This window comes from Pan paniscus, chromosome X (assembly GCF_029289425.2).
Source record: "Pan paniscus chromosome X, NHGRI_mPanPan1-v2.0_pri, whole genome shotgun sequence".
Classification (NCBI taxonomy): domain Eukaryota; kingdom Metazoa; phylum Chordata; class Mammalia; order Primates; family Hominidae; genus Pan; species Pan paniscus.
Window position 1 is genome coordinate 112403082 of NC_073272.2, and position 24155 is coordinate 112427236.

General features: G+C 39.2%; 1 pseudogene; it reads left to right on the forward strand.

The window, feature by feature from the left end:
• Positions 1-23655: 23655 nt before the first annotated feature.
• Positions 23656-23754, forward strand: LOC112438558 (U6 spliceosomal RNA; annotated as a pseudogene).
• Positions 23755-24155: the final 401 nt, after the last annotated feature.

Sequence of the window (24155 nt, forward strand, 5' to 3'; positions counted from 1 at the left end):
TTTTTAATATCTATATGTTATTTTATATTTAAAAATTAACTTTCTTGACTACATTGGGGGAAAAATGACCTGGATATGCGAATTCTAATTTTTATGCAAGTAATGGCTCCTGATAAGTTATTCTGTCTCTTAGACCAGAGCACTCAATATGGCAACTGTAAAAGAACACTTTTAAGGTGTGAGAGCTCATTTTCCAAGAAATTGTTATCAGAAAAGAAGCAATCGCTTAACACAGAGAAAGCCTTTCTTAAGGCAGACATATTTCTTGTCTTTGGGAAAAGTCATTAGGGTGGGGGTTTGGGGCTGAAAGGCAGAATTAGTCACTTTCCAAGTGCTGAGTTATTTGTTTAATGTTGTCTGTGATATTTGGCTTCTAAGGCCACCCAGCAATGCTTCTGACCCATGGCTTTCTTAATTTATTTTGTCACCTGAGTGTACACTTGAAATACTATAGGCCACCATGTCAAATCCCCTGTTTGATTTTATTATGATTGTAGGGTTGAGAAAGTAAGCAAGGGTTAAGATGAAACGCAAATTTCTCAAGGGACAGGCTCAATCCTCCATCCTCTGCCTGTGACCAACATTAGCTCCTACCACTCCCCATCCTATGTAGTCTTTTCCATGTTGCTTATCTGTCCAAGATGTTCCATACCTTTTTGTCTCTGTGTTTTTTCTCATTTATTAAGTCATTTCATAAAAATGTATTGAGTGACAGCTATGTGCTGTCAACTGTGCTAAGAATTGGAATTACAGCAGTGAATATGACAAACACGGCCCTGGCTTCAAATACTCTTCCTCTTCATCTCTATATTTAGAAATGCCCATCATCCTTTAAGACCCAGCTTCAAGTAGTCTTATTTTATGTCCCTCTCTTTGACAAACTCAACCAAGAGAACCTCTTCTTGCTCTCAGGCAGCACTTAATTTGTACACCATTCATTTGACTCATATGGTATATTTTATTTTGTTGTAGTTGTTTAAAAATTCTTCTGACTGCAAATATTAGAATACCTAACTAACAGCAGCTGAATCACAGAACAATGAAGAAGGAAGGGCCCAGGGTTGATCTGGTATTTCAACAATGTCCTTAAGGAGGCAGGTTGCTGTGATGCCTTCCACCCTCCCTTCTTCAGTGAGCCCATGATGTCTTTCCTCGTGATTTGATAATGGCTGCTGTAGCTCCACATATCACATCATCATACTACCGTGTCCAAAGCAGGACCCAAGAGGGCATCAGTGGCACCAAAAGAGCCTTTTATTCCTATGCCTTTCTCAGATGCCCCAGCTGATTTTCAGTCACTGGCAAAGGGGTACAGCATTGCCATTGCGGGCTTAAATAATTTATGATACATCCTCTAGGCCTGAACAGATTGCTGCTAGAATAACATTGGGATCTGTTAGGAAAGAAAGAGTGAGAAATGACTTTTGGCTCAGATGCCAACCATACATGCCAGAGTACTCATGATTTAATGTGCATATTTATTAGCTACGCTACTTTGGACAAATTATCTAACCTTTCAAATTCTCAGTTAATGCATCTACAAAATTAGGTATAATAATGCCTATCTCGGCTGGGCACGGTGGCTCACGCCTGTAATCCCAGCACTTTGGGAGGCCGAGGCGGGCAGATCATGAGGTCAGAAGATCGAGACCATCCTGGCTAACATGTGAAACCCCGTCTCTACTAAAAATACAAAAAATTAGCCGGGTGTGGTGGCAGGCGCCTGTAGTCCCAGCTACTCGGGAGGATGAGGGAGGAGAATGGCGTGAACCCGGGAGGCGGAGCTTGCAGGGAGCAGAGATTGCACCACTGCACTCCAGCCTGGGTGAAAGAGCGAGACTCCATCCCAAAAATAAATAATAATAATAATAAAATAATGCCTATCTCACAGTGTGGCTGTGAGCATTAAGGGAAACGCTGCATGTAAAAATGCCTCAGATATAGAAGATGCTCAATAAATGTTTTCTATATAAACACACTAGGCATGGCTCTAGAATAACAGACTTCTAACTATGTTTCCAGATTTTGATCTCTAGTATTTGTCCCAGCTTATACAAATAACTACAGTGAAGCTTTTTCAGTGTTGGTTCTGTGCATAGGCTGAGTAAGTGATTGCCTATGAATGTAATACAAGGAGTGTTAAAGGACACTGGTAAGTCTAAAAAATGCCTTCTTCACAATTCCTATGGTTCATGCCTCCTGTTGTAATTCAATGACCCTAAGAAGGAAAACATAGTAAACTGTTTATCAGGCAGTAATATCTTAGTGTGAATTTTATAATCAGATATTCCAATGATAGTTAGCTTAGAGTAGGTTAAGGGAGGAGAGAATATGTCTAGAATACCAAGCAGAATATGATTAACTCATTTTTCCATCAGGTTTCAGGGCTCAGGATATAACAAATTATCAGTTCATACTAAGATGTTAATATCTAGCTCCAATATAATGTGCTAAATAGTCTAGCCATATATATAGTTTCACATCTTGGTTGGGCTCTGAAATCAGAAAGATCTTATTTTGAATTTCATCCCCCACTTAAATGTGTGATCTTGAGCTAGTCACCTATCCTCTCTGAACTAGGTTATCTACCTGTAAACTAATAGAAAATAGTAGCAATAATCTCATACAGCTGAAAACATTAAATGAGTCTGTGAAAGGGCTTAGCACACATCTAGTACATGGTGTGTCCAAATGTTCACTATAATTATTGTCATTTATTAGTTTACATCTTATTATCAAAATCATCTTGTGGTGGCCCAGTGCGGTGGCTCACGCCTGTAATCCCAGCACTTTGGGAGGCTGAGGTGGGCGGATCACGAGGTCAGGAGATCGAGACCATCCTGGCTAACATGGTGAAACCCCGTCTCTACTAAAAAATGCAAACAATTAGCTGGGCGTGGTGGTGGGCGCCTGTAGTCCCAGCTACTGGGGAGGCTGAGGCAGGAGAATGGTGTGAACCCAGGAGGCAGAGGTTGCAGTGAGCCGAGATCACACCACTGCACTCCAGCCTGGGCAACAGAGGGAGACTCTGTCTCAAAAAAAAAAAAAATCATCTTGTGGTATAGAAATAGCAGAGAAGATAATTCTCATGTTGCCTTTCAAGAAATGGCTACATAGGCCAGGCATGGTGGCTCACGCCTGTAATCCCAGTACTTTGGGAGGCCAAGAGGCCAAGGCAGGTGGATCACCTGAGGTCAGGAGTTCAAGACCAGCCTGGGCAACGTGGTGAAACCCCGTCTCTACTAAAAATACAAAAAAAGAAAAAAAATTAGCTGGGAGCGGTGGTGCGTGCCTGTAATCCCAGCTACTCAGGAGGCTGAGGCAGGAGAATTGCTTGAGCCTGGGAGGCAGAGGTTGCAGCGAGCCGAGATTGCACCATTGCACTCCAGCCTGGGGACAGAGCAAGAGTCTGTCAAAGAAAAAGAAGAAGGAAGGAAGGAAGAAAGAGGAAAGAAAGAAAGGAAAGGAAGGAAGGAAGGAAGGAAGAAAGGAAGGAAGGAAGAAAGAAAGAAATGGGTACGTAGAGTTTAACTGATTTGTTTTATATTTCACAGGAAGTTATAGCCTGGACTAGAATCTAGACCCCCAGCACATAGCCGGAGGTTCTTCTGCCTAGAGTAAAGAGTTTCTCAAGGACCTCCATGCTCTCCCTGATCAAGGCTGATTCCTACTGACATAGCCAATTTGTGGCATCTATTTTGATAAAACAACTGGGTTGAAAAACATGGCTTTTATTAACAAATGATGTATGCACAGACGTTCCTGGCAGTTGTTTCATCCTCCCTCTCATCCTTCTGAACCAGGCTCAGCAAGTGTCAAGTTTACACATGGATTGGAAATGATAGATGGGGCAAGATGGTCTGTGGTGGGACACAACCTTGTTTGTCGTCTTCACTATTAAATGCCCAGCACTTAGCTCAGAGCCTATCACATGGTAGGTATTTAATCGATACTTGCAAAATGAATACATTATTTGGTAGTTTTTTATTTGTTTGTTTGTTTGTTTTTGAGATGGAGTCTCGCTGTGTCGCCCAGGCTGGAGTGCAGTGGCACGATCTCAGCTCACTGCAAGCTCCGCCTCCCGGGTTCACCCCATTCTCACCCTCCTGAGTAGCTGGGACTACAGGTGCCCACCACCGCACCCGGCTAATTTTTTGTATTTTTAGTAGAGACTGGGTTTCACCGTGTTAGCCAGGATGGTCACGATCTCCTGACCTCGTGATACGCCCGCCTCGGCCTCCCAAAGTGCTGGGATTACAGGCATGAGCCACCATGCCCGGCCATTTTTTTTTTTTTTTTTTTTTGAGATGGAGCGTCACTCTGTCGCCCAAGCTGAAGTGCAGTGGTGCGATCTTGGCTCACTGCAACCTCTGCCTCCCGAGTTCAAGTGATTCTCCTGCTTCAGCGTCCCGAGAAGCTGGGATTACAAGCACTGGCCACCATGCCCGGCTATTATTTTATTTTTTGAGATGGAGTCTTGCTCTGTCATCCAGGCTGGAGTGCAATGGCACGATCTCGGTTCACCACAACCTCTGCCTCCCAGGTTCAAGTGATTCTCCTGCCTCAGCCTCCTGAGTAGCTGGGATTACAGGTGTTCACCACCATGCCTGGCGAATTTTTGTATTTTTAGTAGAGATGGGGTTTCACTATGTTGGCCAGGCTGGTCTTGAACTCCTGACTTCAGGTGATACACCAGCCTCAGCCTCCTAAAGTGCTGGGATTACAGGCATGAGCCACTGTGCCCAGCCCTACCCCTTCAATATTCTTCTTCGGATGAATGTTGGACAACAGGAATCACTTGAGTAGAAAAAGAGCTTGGTTTGGCATTGGGAATGAAGAAGGGCTTCCTTTGAAAGACTCCATTTCTACTAGGAGCTTCTACAAAGACTGAACAGAATATACTATTAACCATTCTTAGGGTCTCATTTTCACTATAGGATTACAATAGTTTTTTTTGTTTGTTTGTTTGTTTTGACAGAGTCTCTCCCTGCCGTCCAGGCTGGAGTGCAGTGGTGTGATCTTGGCTCACTCCAACCTCCGCCTCCCGGGTTCAAGCAATTCTCCTGCCTCAGCCTCCCGTGTAGCTGGGATTACAGACGTGCACCACCATGCCCAGCTAATTTGTTGTATCTTTAGTAAAGATGAGTTTTCACCATGTTGGCCAGGCTGGTCTTGAACTCCTGACCTCATGATCCGCCCACCTCGGCTTCCCAAAGTGCTGAGATTATAGGTGTGAGCCACTGCACCCGGCCTACAATATTTTTTTTTGTTGTTGTTTTTTTTTAAGTGATGACTCTCTGAGGCCACCTATTCCATCTTAATTGGGGGACCTAGCTAAGTCAAAAGTAAGAAAAGAAAAGTTGTATTTTCAATCCAGTAAATAGAGATAAGTGCTACAACATTTCTTACTGCAGTTGGGTTTTAACAGATAGAAATTAAAGCGCATTCTATATGCAAATTCTGGTTTTGCCTTACTTTTTTGATTTTTGGTGAATTCTGTTCTGTGACTTTTGTCTTAAGTCAAACACATTGGGAAGTGGATGAAGAAGTTATTTCCTGAGACAGTTATTCTCAAAGTGTGGTCCTGGGAGTAGGTGGAGCTGCATCACTTGGGAACTTGTTAGAAATGCAAATTCTTAGGCTGGAGCCTGAGAATTTTGCAGGTATCAAAAGAAATGGTCAAATAGTGCTAGGATTACAGGCTAATTTTTTTATTTTTAGCAGAGACAGGTTTTCACCATGTTGGCCAGGCTGGTCTTGAACTCCTGACCTCAGGTGACCCGCCTGCCTCGGCCTCCCAAAGTACTGGGATTACAGGCACGAGCCACCGCTCCCGGCCTTAAGAGCTGAAAAATTAATGGATTGGATTTTTTTGTTGTTGTTTGTGTAAAAATATCATGCACCTATCTATTATAATTGGATCATTTGCACAGCACACATCTTGTTCTAAAGACAGAACATAAGAATGAATCAGCCAGGCTGGGTTTTTAATTTCCCCAATACAGACCTGGACTTTGGACAAGTTTTCATTTTATAAAATGTTGGACTTTAATGTGTCTTCTGTGAGACTGCTCACAAATCACTTCCTACAGTGAGGGCTAATTTCCTAAAGGGGTAAAAAAGCCTAATCCGTGGAGGCAAACTGAGCTAGCTCTTTCTGGATTCTTTAGAAATGAAACATTTTGACAGTGGTTTTACTTTTTTCTTAAACAAAATAGGACAGATGTATCTTGCAAAGTAAATAGATGAAGCAGCCCTGAATCAGGAATAGATGACAATTTCTTTAACAGTGGGCTTTCTATAGTTAGGACTATCATTATTCTCTCATACCTCTTCTGGGGCTCTGATAGCACTTTTGTTTCCCTTCTATTCCCTATTCCTAAGAAAAAGTTTCTTCTCAGTCCTTTAGATCTCATGGTAGATATAAATTTTCTCATTCACTAATTTGTTCCTTTGTCATTTTGTTTACTGAGTATTTGTTTTCTGCCAGGCACTTGTAAAAAGTCTTAGGAGTCAGAATTGAGTGTGGCATGGTCACTGCCCTCAAGGAATTCACAGCCTTGTGGGGGCAGACAGACAAGCAAACAGATAAATTATAAAGCAACATATTTAAGTGCTATTACTGAGATATGAGACAAATGCTGTGGGAGTCCAATTCTCTCTCTCAAGAGTATCTGATTTATCATCTTTATCTCTAATTCTGAAAGAGAATGCAAAGTCCTCATTAAATGATTTTAAGCCTCAGAGAACAGGCTGGAGCGATATTTTTGGCAAAGGGCGCCTTCCCATTGTCACTGAAATAACACTAACAGGCTGCCTACCCCATCTTTGTGTAAGGCCAGTCTTGCTAATAATAGTATATCTTCCAACAAATTAACAATACAGCATCTGGCTCAGAAGGAAGTGCTCCCATCAGTTAGCTGAAAGAAAGACATGTAACATGTCTGCTGGGAGTGGTCTGAAGCAGTTCTGGAGAGGAAGATAGCTTGACAAAGAGGGTGACCTATTTTCTGAGACTGCCTCTAAAGCAATCATCTCGCCTGGTGTGGCAAGTTTAATTGAAACTAAGCAACTAAAACAATAGAAAGCAAAACAGTTTCTATAAGCACTCAGACCTAAGAAGCTATTGGGTCTTCTACCAGTCCCAATGAGTCCATTCAGAAATAGCATTTTTCATTTTGCAAAGGGGAGATAGATTTGAACAAGAGCAAAGCCTAACTGAAGTTCTAACTGTTCAACAGTGGGGAAAGGCCCCTGAGATTAGGCCCCCTGCCTCTAGGTCTGGGAGGTTTCACACATGACTTGCTTAGCAATGGAAAAACTTTAGCAATGTTGTCTTCAAAAAAGTATCAATAGGGAAAATGTATTGGGGAATCTATACATAATGGATGCTGAATTTGTCATGGAATTGTAGAATGTTTTACATACTGTTTCATTTTGTCCTTCTGAATGCTGAAATTAGTGATGACATTGTTTTCTTGTGAATGTTGATATCATGTGTGGATACAGCCTTTGCAAAACCATCACTCTCTGAAAGAAGAGTGTGAAAATATGGTAGTATATTTGATATGGTTTGAATGTGGCCCCAAAAAGTTTATGTGTTGGAAAATTAATTCCTTTGCCCCCATGAGAGGACTAATGAGGTCTCTGCTTCATGAATGGATTAATGTTGCCATCACAGGAGTGGATTGTTCTTTTGTGAGTGGCTTTGTTATAAAAGTGCGTTCTCTCTGGCTCTCTTGCTCTTACCCTCTTGCCATATGTTGCCCTCTGCCATGTATAACCCAGCAGAGGCTCTCATCAGATACCAGCACCATGCTCTTCCAGACTCCATAACTGTGAACTAAATAAACGTATCTTCTTTATGAATAACTTAATCCGTAGTATTCTTGTTACAGAGACAGAAAACAGTGCTCTATAGATTTGAACATCATTTATCTTAAGGTCTATTTATAAGTGTGATGAAAAATTCAGGACTTCCGGTTTCTAGTCCAGCATGTAAGGAGCTTCACGCTTCCACTTCATCCTAACAAAAAGTAAAAAGTGAACAAACCGAAAAATCAGCAACTCTTCTTAGATCTATCAGAGAAGTGAGGTCACAAGGCAAAGTGCTGCTTCCAAAATTGTAGAGACAGGCAGGAGAATACAGAGAATCACAAGTTACCAGAGCAGAAATCCATAAAATAACCAGAAGTACCAGTCATGAGGTTGGGGGATTAGGGTTGGGGTTACACTTTTGTGAGTTTTACCTCCAGGAATACAATTGCATTCTCACAGTGAAGATGAAAGAGAAATCCCTTTGTGCTTCCACAGGGAAAGGGAAAAAGGTAATCATTTTGAGATAACACCAGAGCATTCTATTCTTGTTAACAAGGCCTGTCTTCAAGAGAAATTATTTTACCAGACCCTAAAGTATTGGGTTTTTTTCAGAACCTGACTGACCTGGGGTAAGGAAGTACTCAATTCCTGCCCCGTCTAGCCTTTCACATAGAAGAAGAGAAATACACAACTCCAGCCCAGTCTAGCCATTGTGTCCCATCTAAGGCATGAAAAAAATTGAAACGCATTTTTGACGTTCACAGTCCAGAGGTACAAGCTCATTAAATGCCTGAGACCATATTATAGGAGCATAGAATGTTTCCTCTCTTTCCCTGCTGCACTTTACCACCACATTACTAAAGGCCTAATTACAGAAGTTCCTTTTAGCATGTACATCATATCTACCCTTCAACAAAAAATCACAAGGCACATGTAAAGGCAAAAAATACAGTTTGAAGAGACAGAGCAAGCATCTGAATCAGACTCAGATATGGCAAGTATTTTGGAATTCTTAGACCATGAATTTAAAACAACTGTGATTAATATATTAATGGATAAAGTGGAAAACATGCAATAACAGATAGGCAATGTAAGCAGAGAGATGGAAATTCTAAGAAAGAACAGAAAAAAAGTGCTAGAAATAAAACAACACTGTAAAAAAAGAAATGAAAATTGTCTTCGATGGGCTTACTAGTAGAATGAACACATCTGAGGAAAGAATTGCTAAGCTTAGGAATATTATAAAAGAAACTTCCAAACTGAAAAACACAGATTAAAAAGACTAAAAAAAAAAAAAGCATAGAATATTCTAGAACTGTGGAAAAACTACAAAAGGTGTAACATACACATAATGAGAATACCAGAAAGGGAAGAAAGAGAAAAGAATAGAGGAAATATTTGAATCAATAATGACTGAGCACATCTCCAGATTACCCACAAATCCAGTAATCTCAGACAACAGCAAGCAGGATAAATTCTCAAAATAGTACACGTAGGTATAGTATATTTTAATTGCAGAAAATCAAAGATAAAGAAAAAATTATAAAAGATGCTAGAGTAGAAAAAATACCTTACCTATAGAGGAACAAAGATAAGAATTATATCTGACTTCTCAGAAACCTTGCATGCAAGCAGGAAGAGATTAGAGTTAAATACTGAAAGTATTGAGAGAAAAAAGTCTTTGTCAGACAAACAAAAATGGAGGGAGATTGGTGCCAGTAGATTTGCCTTGTAAGAAATGTTAAAAGAAATTATTTAGAGCGAAGAAAAATTAAATAGGTCAGACACTTGGATCTACATAAAGAAAGGAAGAGTATTGGAGAAGGAATAAATGAAGGTAAAATAAGGTATTTTTCTTATTCCTAACTGGTCCAGATGATAGTTTGTTCAAAATAGTAATAGCAACAATATGTTCAATTATGTATGTATTTGCTTATGTATAAGTGATATGAATGACAGCAATGACAAGGGACAGGAGACAGGAATTAGGATTATTTTGTTATTATAAGGTATTTAAACTACCCATGAAACTATATAGTATTATTTCAAAGCTGGCTTGGATTAGTGGTAAATTTATATTACAAACACCACAGGAAAGTAGAAACAAACACCACACTAAAAATTAGAAAGAAGTATTAATAGAAGGATAACTGATATGCTAAGAAAAGAGACAATGGCATTTTAAAATGCTCAAAGCCACAAAAGGCAGAAAAAAGGTGGAAGACAAAGATAGGAAAAAAGAACAAAGACAACAAATAGAAAACAGCAACAAATGTGGTAGATATTAATCCAACTATATCAATAATCATAAGACAAGCCACAGAGTGGGAGAAATTACTTGTAAAAGACATGTCACATAAAGAACTGTTATCCGGCGGGGCATGGTGGCTCACGCCTGTAATCCCAGCACTTTGGGAGGCTGAGGTAGGCAGATCACCCGAGGCCACGAGTTCGAGATCAGCCTGGCCAATGTAGTGAAACCCCATCTCTACTAAAAATACAAAAATTAGCTGGGTATGGTGGCGCATGCTTGTAATCTCAGCTACTCAGGAGGCTGAGGCAGGAGAATCGCTTGAACCTGGGAGGCGGAGGTTGCAGTGAGCTGAGATCATGCCACTGCACTCCAGCCTGGGTGACAGAGTGAGACTCTGTCTAAAAAAAGAAAAAAGAACTGTTATTCAAAATATATAAAGAACTCTTAGAACAGTAAGGAAAAAAAAACCTGATTAAAAATTGGCCAAAGGCCGGGCGCTGGGGCTCACACATGTAATCCCAGCACTTTGGGAGGCCGAGGCAGGTGGATCACTCAAGGCCATGAGTTCAAGACCAGCCTGGCCAACATGGCAAAACCCAGTCTCTACTAAAAATACAAAAATTAGCCAGGTGTGTTGGCATATCCCTGTAATCCCAGCTACTGGGGAGTCTGAGGTGGGAGAGTTGCTTGAACCTGGGGATGTGGAGGTTGCAGTGAGCTGAGATTGCACCACTGCACTCCGGCATGGGTGACAGAGCAAGACTCTGTCTCAAAAAAAAAAAAAAAATTGGCCAAAGACCTTAACTGACATCTTACCAAAGATATACAGATTGCAAATAAGAATCTGACATATATCATTAGAGAATTACAAATGAAAACCATAATGAGCTATCACTATACAGTTACTAGAATTCCAAATCGAGAATACTGACAACAGCAAATGCTGGTGAGGATAATAAAGCAACAGAAATTCTCATTCATTGCTATGGGAATGCAAAATGGTACAGCATTTTTGGAAGACATCCTCTGACCATATAATCCAGCAATTATGCTTCTTAGTGTTTACCTAAAGGAGCTGAAAACGTATGTCCACACAAAAGCTTGCACACGAATGTTTGTAGAGCCTTTATTCAGAATTGCCAAAAGTTGGAAGGAACCAGACCTAGACGCTGAATGGATTAAATAAATAGGTCCCTAAGAGAGCCATTATGAATTCACAGAGAATCACAGTGCTATGATTACACTTGGTATGTATTTAGAAGAATTCCTGAGATGTAGATAATCGTGGAAGTTAATAGTATGTTTCAATATAGAAACTTTGGAAAAAAAGTAGTGCTATTGTTAATTTTTGTGGTTGTACTTAAAAAATATCTGAATTGATCTAATCAGCCAAATTGTGTTGTGATATAAATATATGGTTAATAAACTCAAAAACCGTCTGTTCAGCTTTATGACAGGCACAGTGGGGAATCCAGAGAAGTAGGAATCATGGTTCTTGTCCTCAGAGAGCTTCCAATCTAGTTGTGGAACTAAGACTCATAATATAGCTGGAGAACAATGTAAGACAGCATACTATCGAGTGTTAGGTTGTGTGGTGCGACAGTTGATGCCAAGACCTTCCTGCTCCCTCTTCTATGACAGCTATAAGTATTATTTTTAAAACTTTTGCTGTTAAGCTGACGACACTATCCAATCAGATCTTGTTTGGGCTCAGAATAACTTTTTAAAAAAATAAAATAAAAAGTGCCACCATGCCCGGCCAGACCTAGAATAATTAAAAAAAAAATTGAGACAATAGGGAAATTTGAATACATATTAGATGATATTAATAACGTAGTTTTTATTTTGTTAGGTATGATAACAGTATTATGCTTTGTTTTAAAAGTCCTTATCTATTAGAGAAATTTACTGAAATATTTCCAGTTGAAATAATGTTATGTGCCTGGCACCGTAGCTCACACCTGTAATCCCAGCACTTTGGGAGGCCGAGGCAGGCAAATCACTTGAGTCCAGGAGTTTGAGACCAGCTTGGCCAAAATGGCAAAACCCTATCTCTACTAAAAAATACAAAAATTAGCTGGGGATGGTGGCGTGCACCTGTAATCTCAGCTACTCAGGAGGCTGAGGCACGAGAATTGCTTGAACCTGGGAGGCAGATGTTGCAGAGAGCTGAGATCATGCCACTGCACTCAGCCTGGGTGACAGAGCAAGACTGTCTAGAAAGAAAGAGAGAAAGAGAGGAGAGGGAGAGAGGAAGGAAGGTAGGTAACATTACATGTGGAATTTTATTTAAGATGTCCTGCCCCCTCAAAAAATAGAAAAAACCGTTACTGAGGATAGAAAATATATGAAGTAAGATTGGCAAAATATTTATAATTGTTGAAGCCCAGTTATGAGAACATGAGGATTTATATTATTTTCTCTAGTTCTATGAATGTTTGAAAATTTTCACAGCATTTCTTAAAAATATCCATTTTAGGTGCTAACTGAAGAAACATCTATCTGAGAGCACAAACACAAAGGTTGGATCACGTTTACTACTAGCAATTTAGCTATTGGTCAGTCAATTAGAGTTTTTGAATCTACTGTGTACAGATCTCTGTACTGAGTACTACAGAGACATATCAGGAAAAACTAAGTTTTCCCTCAAGAAGATTTTTATCCAGAGAGGATGACAGAATGCGAACTCATTTATTCACTCAACAAACATTTATTCTCTATTGGGCACTGTAAGGAGTTACAGAGGAAGATTTTTAGAAAGCACCACATAGACAAACTGAATGGGGTGAAGCAGAAGTCAAATCCAGTGAAGCTGATCATCACAAGCTTCCTAGAGTTAGCTAGAATGTTTGAAGTCATCCAGCGAGCCAAATAGACTTTACCTGGTAGCTGTTACCTGTAGAGTCTAGTGATAGAAACTGCAGGAGGTGCAAAAGTGTGTGCTGGAGGCCTTATTTTCAAGGTGGTTATCCCCATGAGAATAGTAAGGGACCAACTGTGTAATAATGACAAACAGTGTAGTGGGAATTAGGGAAGGGAAAACTTGGTGTGGATTGAAGTAATTGAGGAAGAGTTAACAGAGATGGAGACAGAGTTGGGCCTTAAAGGATATATATAGTAGTTGCTGATTCATGGAGTAGAAACAAAACAAAACAAACAAACAAACCAAAAAAACAACAAAAAAACAAAGATATGGTAGAAACTAAATAGAGATGAGAAGGGTGTTTTCTCTAGATAAATGATATGGAGGGAGAAAATAAGTAGAGTTTTTCTCTGACTTGAAAAAGGAGGAAATCTACCTTTCCAACCAATCTCACCTTCCAGTTATGACCCTTGTGTCTTGTTTTTGTTTTTGTTTGAGACGGAGTTTCACTCTTGTTGCCCAGCTGGAGTGCAATGGTGTGATCTCGGCTCACTGTAACCTCCGCCTCCCGGGTTTGAGTGATTCTCCTGCCTCAGCCTCCTGAGTAACTGGGATTACAGATTACAGGTGACTGCCACCATGCCCGGCTTGTATTTTTAGTAAAGATGGAGTTTCACCATGTTTGCCAGGTTGGTCTCGAACTCCTGACCTCAGGTGATCCACCCACCTCGGCCTCCCAGAGTGCTGGGATTACAGGCGTGAGCCACAGCGCCCAGCTGAACCTTGTATTTTTCTTTTTATTCAAAACCAAACTTCTTGAAAGAATAGTCTACACCAGTCATTCAGGAAACAATTTCAAGCACCAACTCCATGAGATACTTTTTAATCCTATCTTATTTGTTTATCCTTAATCCATAGTTCACTGATCATTGAAATCCTCTTCTTCCTTGCTTTCCATATTGCTATTACAATTATCCCACCTCTCTGGCCATTCCTAGCCCTTCCATTCTTTAATAAACTCTTTATTATTTTATAGTAGTTTTAGATTTAGAGAAAAATTGTAAATTTAGTACGAGTTCCTATATGCCCCACATCCAGTTTTCCCTATTATTAAGATCTTACACCAGTATGGTACATTTGTTACAATTAATGAAATCATATTGGTCCATTATAACAAACTAAAGCCCGTATTTTATTAAGATTTTCTTAGTTTTTACCTAATATCTTTATCCTGTTCCAGAACCCATCTAGGATACTATATTACAATTGGCTGTCATGTATCCTTAGATTTTTCTTGGCTGTGACAGGTTCTCAGACTTTCCTTGCTTTTGATGACCTTGAAAGTGTTGAGAAGTACTGGTCAGGTATTTTGCAGAATGTCCCTCTATTGATATTTGTCTGATGTTTTCTTCCTAAGTAGACTGGGGTTCTGGGTTTTGAGGAGGAAGACCACAGAGGTAAATTATCATTCTTTTCAGTTATATCAAGGGTCCTTAACACCAAATTGATTTATCACAATTGTTGACCTTGATCACCTGGTTAAAGTAGTGTTTTTTTTCCCCCCTTTCCATACTGTTCTTTTTGGAAGGATGCTACTCTGCAGAGCCCATATCACAAATAAGGAGTGAGTAGTTGTGCTCTGCCTTTCCTATTGGGTGGAATATCTAAAGTATTTGCAATTCTTTTTCACTGGAGATTTGGTTCTTCTTCCTCATTTATTTATTCAGTCATTCATTTATATCAGTATAGACTCATGGATGTCTATTTAATTCTTGGATGACCATCCAATGCAATATATTTGTTTTGTCGCTCAAGTTGTTCCAGTTGGCCATTGGGAGCTCTTTCAGTTGGCTTCCTTGTCCCTTTGACATACTCCATCAACGTGTGTGTGTGTTAGCACTTAATTACTTTCTGATACCACATGATGCACCAAGTTCATTTGTACATTTTCTGCACCAGTCCCTAGAAGCAACCACTTCTTTTAAGAATTACTGCTTACTTTTATTAGGAATGGTATTAGAGCTCAAGGTCTAGGCACTGGGTGTGTTCCTTGGGTCTCATTTTATTTCTCTTTTTGTTTTTCTCTTTCTTCTAAATCAGTTTCTTACCCTCTGCACTACTGGCATATTGAACTGGAAATTTTTTTTTGTTGTGGGGGCTAGACTGTGCATTGTCTGATGTTTAGTAGCATTCCTAGCCTCTACCCACTAGATGCCAGTAGCACTCTTCCAGTTGTGATAGCCAAAAATGTCTTCAAACATTTCCAAATGTCCCTAGGGAGGCAAGATCACCCCAAGTTCAGAAACACTATTCTAAATGTACAAGTTTCCCAGGATCTCACATCCCTGGTTCTCTTCTTTTCTCATTATTCATATTATCCTTGGGCAAACTTAGCCAACCTTTTTGTCTTAATTATCACCTACAATCTAATGCCTTTCAAATATATCTTTATTTCTGATATCTTTCCTTAGGGTGGGCATGCCTATCTCCATTTCTATGTCTATAGTCCTATGGGTACCTCAAATTAAGCATGTTAAAAATGTATCCCATTGTTGGCAAAGACTCCCAATCTGACAGAGAATAGGAAGGAATAACAAAACTCCAAAAGAGATTACTAAGCAAGCAGTTTGTCTTGCCACAGTGCCATACGAGTCAAAAGTAGGCAACTTGAATCAGTTTTATAGAGAAGAGGTTAGCAAACTACATCCGCTGGCAAAATCCAGTCCACCAACTGTCTTTGTATGTTAAGAACTGTTTTTATAGTTAATTTTAATTTTTTTTTTCATTTAGAGACTGGGTCTTGCTATGTTGTCCAGGCTGGTCTTGAACTTCTGGGCTCAAGCAATCGACCTGCCTCAGCCTCCCAAAGTGCTAGGATTACAGGTGTGAGCCACCACACCCAGCCTATGTTTTTATATTTTAATGTTTAAAAAAGTCAAAAGAAGGATAATGTTTTATGACACATGAAAATTATATGATAGGCAACTTTCAGTGTCCATAATAAAATGTTAATGTAACACATCCACACTCATTTGTTTACATATTGTTTGTGGCTGCTTTCATGCTACAATGACAATAATTGAGTAATTCTTACAGCTGGCTTAGAAAACCTAAAATATTTACTATCTGGCCCACTGCAGGAACAGTTTTCTGACCCCTGAATCAGAACAAGACAATACTCACAGCACGGTAAACGGATTAAGGAACATTCTATATGAACGTTATAGTTTGAGCCTACAGTAAACAGGAAGAGCATTCACATGGTAGTGCTTGTTCCCCATGGTACCACATGGACGTAGGGCCCTGGTTGGTAGCTCCACATGGAGTAAGTTGCACTGCAACCTGAGGAATCCAGGACTAAAGGCTCAGCACCTTTTATAGCAAGCAGTAAACAAGCCAGTGCATTCTCCAGGGAGAAAATAGTTGCATAGTAGTTGCATGGTAGTTATACCTGACCTACTTCATTGTTTATGTGACTAGCTGCAGAAAAGGTTCAGAGTCAGAGGATGATTAGGACTTACAGTTTGGCATACTCGGCAGTGACCTGCAGGGTGGCTTGAGAATATGGCATACTGTCTTCAAATCCCAACATTTTGCTTCTATTCCTACTCTCCATAATCTTTGCTTCTTTTTCATGTTGGTTAATCATATCACCAATCCCCTTTGTTATCCATGCTAGGAAACTAGTAGTCATCTTAAATTCTTCCTTTTTCCTGATATCTAATCTATCCCCAAATCTGTTTGGTTTTATCTCCAAAATCTCTCATATTAATCTCATATTCCTATGTTCATTGCAATCACTTAGTCCAAGCCACCATCATCTCTCCCCTTGATTATTGTAATAGTCTCCAGTGTAGGTTCTCATTTTCATCTTTGTGTACACATGGTTCACTCTCTGTATAGCAGTGACACAGATCATATGATATGTAAATTGGATCATGTAACATTCAACCTAAAAGAAATTTTAAAGGTACATTGCTAGTTATGTTTGTGTTGAAAAAAAGATAGATATATAGCCAGAAACCCAATTCTGTATTCCAATTATTTAGTAGGCATTAGCAGTTTTAGTAGTAATAGCTATTTATTGAATATTTATTATATGCCAGATACTGTGCTAAGTGATTTACATGCATTGTATTATACTATTGAATCTGTATAACTTTCAAATAGGGGTTATTATTATACCCATTTTATTGGTAAGAAAACTGAAGGTACAGAGGTCAGGTGACACAGGTAGGAAGTGTGAAGTTGGGATCGGAGCCAAGTACTCTTTACTCCTTCATTATTCTTTCTTTTTTATTTATTTATTTTTGAGACAGAGTCTCATTCTGTTGGCCAGGCTGGGGTGCAGGGGCACCATCTCTGCTCACTGCAACCTCTGCCTCTTGAGTTCAAGCGATTCTCGCGCCTCAACCTCCCGAGTAGCTGGGACCACAGGTGCACGCCACCATACTGGCTAATTTTCGTATTTTTAGTAGAGACAGGATTTTGCCATGCTGCCCAGGCTGGTCTCAAACTCCTGATCTCAGGTGATCCACCCACCTCGGCCTCCCAAAGTGCTGGGATTACAGGTGTGAGCCACTGTGCCCAGCCCTACCCCTTCAATATTCTTCTTCGGATGAATGTTGGACAACAGGAATCACTTGAGTAGAAAAGAGCTTGGTTTGGCATTGGGAATGAAGAAGGGCTTCCTTTGAAAGACTCCATTTCTACTAGGAGCTTCTACGAAGACTGAACAGAAATATGCTATTAACCATTCTTAGGGTCTCATTTTTCACTCTAGGATTACAATAGCTTTTTTTATTTTTTAAGTGATGATGCTCTGAGGCCACGTATTCCATCTTAATTGGGGGACCTAGCTAAATTGAAAGTAAGAAGACCTGGGGGAAAAGAAAAATTATATTTTCAATCCAGTAAATAGAGATAAGCGCTTCAACATTTTTTACTGCAGTTTGGTTTTGACAGATAGCAATTAAAGAGCATTCTATATGCAAGTTCTAGTTTCGGCCTACTTTTTTGACTTTTGGTGAATTCTGTTCTGTGACTTTTGTTTGTCTTAAGTCAGACACATTGGGAAGTGGATGAAGAGGTTGATTATTTTCTGTGAGACAGTTATTCTCAAAGAGTAGTCCTGGGAGCAGGTGGAGCTGCATCACTTGGGAACTTGTTAGAAATGCAAATTCTCAGGCTGGAGCCTGAGAATCAGAAATTCTGGTTGTGGGACCCAGTGGTCTGTATTTTAACAAGCTTCCTGGTCATTTTTAGTGTGTACTACAGTTTGAGAATGACTGGTCTGAGCTATTCTGGGGACAAGGGCCTGTGTGTTTTCTCCATGTTTTACTTCTGAGGACAACTGTGTTGTGTTGTGTTAGCGAATTGCTAATAGGCATTTTATTGTGGGTAATTGGGAGATAGAGTGGTCTTCAGAAGAGAAAGAGTCTATTCTCTCAGTTTCAAAGCCTTGCTCATAAGAAACCTATAAATCATCCCCGCAGGACTGAGTGGGAAGGCAATTATGTTGTACAACCTTAATAGATGCTAAAATTTGAGAATTACTACTTTAAGACATTAGCCAATAATTCCATTAGCTGCCACAGGGTGGATGATGTTAAATTAGGTTTACTGGTTTGGTACAATTGTGAAGTTTATCCAGACAGGGCCAATTTAAAACAGAAAAAAAAAAAAAGTAGTAATTTAGATTCCTCTGCCTTTTTTTTTTTACAAAAATATTACTATTACCGAAATTGCTGTGTAGATATGGAAAGATATCAATTATGTTGTGAATAAAAGCAAGTTGTAAAAAATCTGTATAGTGTATGTAATCACATTTAAAGAACAAACAAAAAAATCTTTGTATTTGTGTGTTTGCATATGCATAGAAATATATAGCAAATTATTTTTTTAACCATTAAAGTATAGTCATTTATTATCTTTGTCAGTATTATGTACTGTACATAATTGTATGTGGTATACTTTTTTCTTTTTTTATTATATTTTAAGGTGTAGGGTACGTGTGCACAATGTGCAGGTTTGTTACAGGTGTATACATGTGCCATGTTGGTTTGCTGCACCCATTAACTCGTCATTTACATTAGATATTTCTCCCAATGCTATCCCTCCCCCTTCCTCCACCCCATGACAGGCCCCAGTTTGTGATGTTCCCCACTCTGCGTCCAAGTGCTCTCATTGTTCAATTCCCACCTATGAGTGAGAACATGCGGTGTTTGGTTTTCTGTCCTTGCGATAGTTTGCTCAGAATCATGGTTTCCAGCTTCATCCATATCGCTACAAAGGACATGAACTCATCCTTTCTTATGGCTGCATAGTATTCCATGGTGTATATATGCCACATTTTCTTAATCCAGTCTATCATTGATGGACATTTGGGTTGGTTCCAAGTCCTTGCTATCGTGAATAGTGCCACAATAAACATACGTGTGCATGTGTCTTTATAGTAGCATGATTTATAATCCTTTGGGTATATACCCAGTAATGGGATGGCTGGGTCAAATGGTATTTCTAGTTCTAGATCCCTGAGGAATCGCCACACTGACTTCCACAATGGTTGAACTAGTTTACAGTCCCACCAACTGTGTAAAAGTGTTCCTATTTCTCCACATCCTCTCCAGCACCTGTTGTTTCCTGACTTTTTAATGATTGCCATTCTAACTGGTGTGAGATGGTATCTCACTGTGGTTCTGATTTGCATTTCTCTGATGACCAGTGATGATGAGCATTTTTTCATTTGTCTGTTGGCTGCATAAATGTCTTCTTTTGAAAAGTGTCTGTTCATATCTTTTGCCCACTTTTTGATGGGGTTGTTTGATTTTTTTCCTGTAAATTTGTTTAAGTTCTTTGTAGATTCTGGATATTAGCCCTTTGTCAGATGGGTAGATTGCAAAAATTTTCTCCCATTCTGTAGGTTGCCTGCTCACTCTGATGGTAGTTTCTTTTGCTGTGCAGAAGCTCTTTAATTAGATCCCATTTGTCAATTTTGGCTTTTGTTGCCATTGCTTTTGGTGTTTTAGTCATGAAGTCCTTGCCCATGCCTATGTCCTGAATGGTAATGCCTAGGTTTTCTTCTAGGGTTTTTATGGTTTTAGGTCTAACATTTAAGTCTTTAATCCATCTTGAATTAATTTTTGTATAAGGTGTAAGGAAGGGATCCAGTTTCAGCTTTCTACATATGGCTAGCCAGTTTTCCCAGCACCATTTATTAAATAGGGAATCCTTTCCCCATTTCTTGTTTTTGTCAGGTTTGTAAAAGATCGGATGGTTGTAGATGTGTGGTGTTACTTCTGAGGCCTCTGTTCTGTTCCATTGGTCTATATCTCTGTTTTGGTACCAGTACCATGCTGTTTTGGTTACTGTAGCCTTGTAGTATAGTTTGAAGTCAGGTAGCGTGATGCCTCCAGCTATGTTCTTTTTGCTTAAGATTGTCTTGGCAATGCAGGCTCTTTTTTGGTTCCGTATGAAGTTTAAAGTAGTTTTTTCCAATTGTGTGAAGAAAGTCATTGGTAGCTTGATGGGGATGTCATTGAATCTATAAATTACCTTGGGCAGTATGGCCATTTTCATGATATTGATTCTTCCTATCCTTGAGCATGGAATGTTCTTCCATTTGTTTGTGTCCTCTCTTATTTCCTTGAGCAGTGGTTTGTAGTTCTCCTTGAAGAGGTCCTTCACATCCCTTGTAAGTTGGATTCCTAGGTATTTTATTCTCTTTGTAGCAATTGTGAATGGGAATTCACTCATGATTTGGCTCTCTGTTTGTCTGTTATTGGTGTATAGGAATGCTTGTGATTTTTGCACATTGATTTTGTATCCTGAGACTTTGCTGAAGTTGCTTATCAGCTTAAGGAGATTTTGGGCTGAGATGATGGGGTTTTCTAGATACACAATCATGTCATCTGCAAACAGGGACAATTTGACTTCCTCTTTTCCTAATTGAATGCCCTTTATTTCTTTCTCTTGTCTGATTGCTCTGGCCAGAACTTCCAACACTATGTTGAATAGGAGTGGTGAGAGAGGGCATCCCTGTCTTGTGCCAGTTTTCAAAGGGAATGCTTCCAGTTTTTGCCCATTCAGTATGATATTGGCTGTGGGCTTGTCATAAATAGCTCTTATTATTTTGAGATACATTCCATCAATCTGTAGTTATTGAGAGTTTTTAGCATGAAGGGCTGTTGAATTTTGTCAAAGGCCTTTTCTGCATCTATTGAGACAATCATGTGGTTTTTGTCTTTGGTTGTGTTTATGTGGTGGATTACATTTATTGATTTGCATATGTTGAACCAGCCTTCCATCCCAGGGATGAAGCCAACTCGATCGTGGTGGATAAGCTTTCTGATGTGCTGCTGGATTCGGTTTTCCTGTATTTTATTGAGGATTTTCGCATTGATGTTCATCAGGGATATTGGTCTGAAATTCTCTTTTTTTGTTGTGTCTCTGCCAGGCTTTGGTATCAGCATGATGCTGGCTTCACAAAATGAGTTAGGGAGGATTCTCTCTTTTTCTGTTGATTGGAATAGTTTCAGAAGGAATGGTACCAGCTCCTCTTTGTACCTCTGGTAGAATTCGGCTGTGAATGCATCTGGTCCTGGACTTATTTTGGTCTGTAGGTTATTAATTATTGCCTCAATTTCAGAGCCTGTTATTGGTCTATTCAGAGATTCAACTTCTTCCTGGTTTAGTCTTGGGAGGGTGTATGTGTCAAGGAATTTATCCATTTCTTCTAGAGTTTCTAGTTTATTTGTGTAGAGGTGTTTATAGTTTTCTCTGATGGTAGTTTGTATTTCTGTGGGATCGGTGGTGATATCCCCTTTATCATTTTTTATAGCATCTATTTGATTCTTCTCTCTTTTCTTCTTTATTAATCTTGCTAGTGGTCTATCAATTTTGTTGATCTTTTCAAAATACCAGCTCCTGGATTCATTGATTTTTTGAAGGTTTTTTTTGTGTCTCTATCTCCTTCAGTTCTGCTCTGATCTTAGTTATTTCTTGCCTTCTGCTAGCTTTTGAATTTGTTTGCTCTGAAATATACAGCAAATCCTTAACAGTGGCTACGTGGGAGTAATGAGGTTGGATGTAGTAGCTACTTTCAAATTTCACTTTATGCACTTTTCTGTTTTTGAACTTTTTACAGGGAATATGTATTATTTATAAATTGTTTTATCTTCCCCAATTTAAATCTTTTAATTTAAAAGTAAACTTTACTGTTAAAAATGCAAACTTGGGGAGGGCAAAAAGATCACACACAAGGCTGCCCCTTCACTCCTGGAGGGTTGCATGGTGGCCCAGCCAAGGCACTCCACACTTCCCAGACGGTGCAGCGGCTGGGCATAGGCGCTTATAAAAGATTTTTAATGGATCATATTTTTTTGAAAAAGTAATATCCACATGGTAATTCAGGTAGTAGAATAGTGTAAGCAATGTCAATATAGATTATTAAATTTTTAGATTTAAACATGTAGAAATGCTTATTTATTTTACAAGCAATAATAGTTCATATATAGAGTGTGAAATATAATGCTTCCAAATACCAAAATATGTTATGGAAATTATATCTTAAATTAGAATGAATAAAGACCTTGTATACTAGAGGAAAAAAAAAACCTGTGTAAACATTTAGCATTCACTATATCAAGTAGATATTTACCTAGATATATAATATGTACAAAATACAAAGAAATATTACCACCTACTTAGGTTGGCCTCCTTTTTCATCAAGCTCACCTGTTATTAATCACCTTAAATAAAGCTTGGTGTTTCCTCGGGTAAGAAAACGTTTACTGTTCTCAGCTACACTGCTTCCACGCATTGAAAAGATGTCTGGTCTCTATTTTCACAGGATCTTGACAAGGGCTGGCAGTTTTCTTCAGCTACTACATTAACTAACAATTCTTAATGGTCAAATCCCTGAGCTCCCCCTCCCTCTCTTTCCTACAGGTGTCAAAAACTGTTAACTATCTCTTCTCCCCTTTCTGGGAAAAACTCCCTTTTTTATTATTGCTAATTAGATTTGGAGGACAATAGCATTTCTTTGCCTACTTTTAATATTTAGAGCAAAAAAGGCTTTTGGGTTGTCTCCCAAAATAAACATTTTCCTCCTAAATGCCTGGCCTCTAATCAGAGAAAAGCTCTGTGTGGAAACAAAATTACCAACTTACTCAATCGATTTCCCTTTTTCTAGATGAATAGCTTATATCCGTAGAGAAAGGATTCATTACCATAATGCTTTAGGTTGAATATTGTACAACCTGCTACAGACCTCTATGGGCCCTACTTTTAATGCCAACTGCTTTTAAAACATGTTTTGACCTTTACCCTCAAAATATTTTAAAAGACATTTAAATATGACATGCTATTATTATTATTATTATTATTATTATTATTATTTTTAGATGGAGTCTTGCTCTGTTTCCCAGGCTGGAGTGCAGTGGCCTGATCTCGGCTCACTGCAACCTCTGCCACCTGGGTTCAGTGATTCTCCTACCTCAGCCTCCCAAGTAGCTGGGATTACAGGCCCAGGCTACTACACCCAGCTTTTATTATTATTATTATTATTTTTGGTAGAGACGGCGTTTCACCATGTTGGCCAGGCTGGTTTTGAACTCCTGACCCGAAATGATCCACCTGCCTCGGCCTCCCAAAGTGTTGGGATTACAGGCGTGAGCCACCGCACCCGGCAACAGGTTAATTTTATTTAAAGAGTAATGCAGTCCTTTCTTCTGCAGCATGTGTGTTAAATTTGGAAAAATATAGAGAAGATTGGAAGAGCAAGGATGATATGTCAATTCATAAAGAATATCATATATTCTTTTTTCCTTGTTGGGATTGAAAATGTCTATCTGAAATCCATCAGCTAGCATCATCTGCAATGGTAAGACATTATAGATGTAACCCCATTAAAATCAGTAACAAGCTAAGATCTGCTATCACCATTATAATTTAATTTTTAAAATTCCCTAGCCAGTGCAATAAAGCAGGAAACAGAAATAAGAGCCATCACTAATAGAAATCAGGAGGCACAATTAATATCTTCAAATGAAATGATTTTCTAACCCACGGAGTCTAAATGAAAACCATTTAGAATGAGATTTTAAAGGTTTGTTAGTTTTCCTAAACATTTCAGTAACCAGTTAGAAAACACAGTGGAGAGCTTATTTGCTGTAACACCAGAATGTAGAAAATACCTAGAAATAACCTCAACAAGAAATG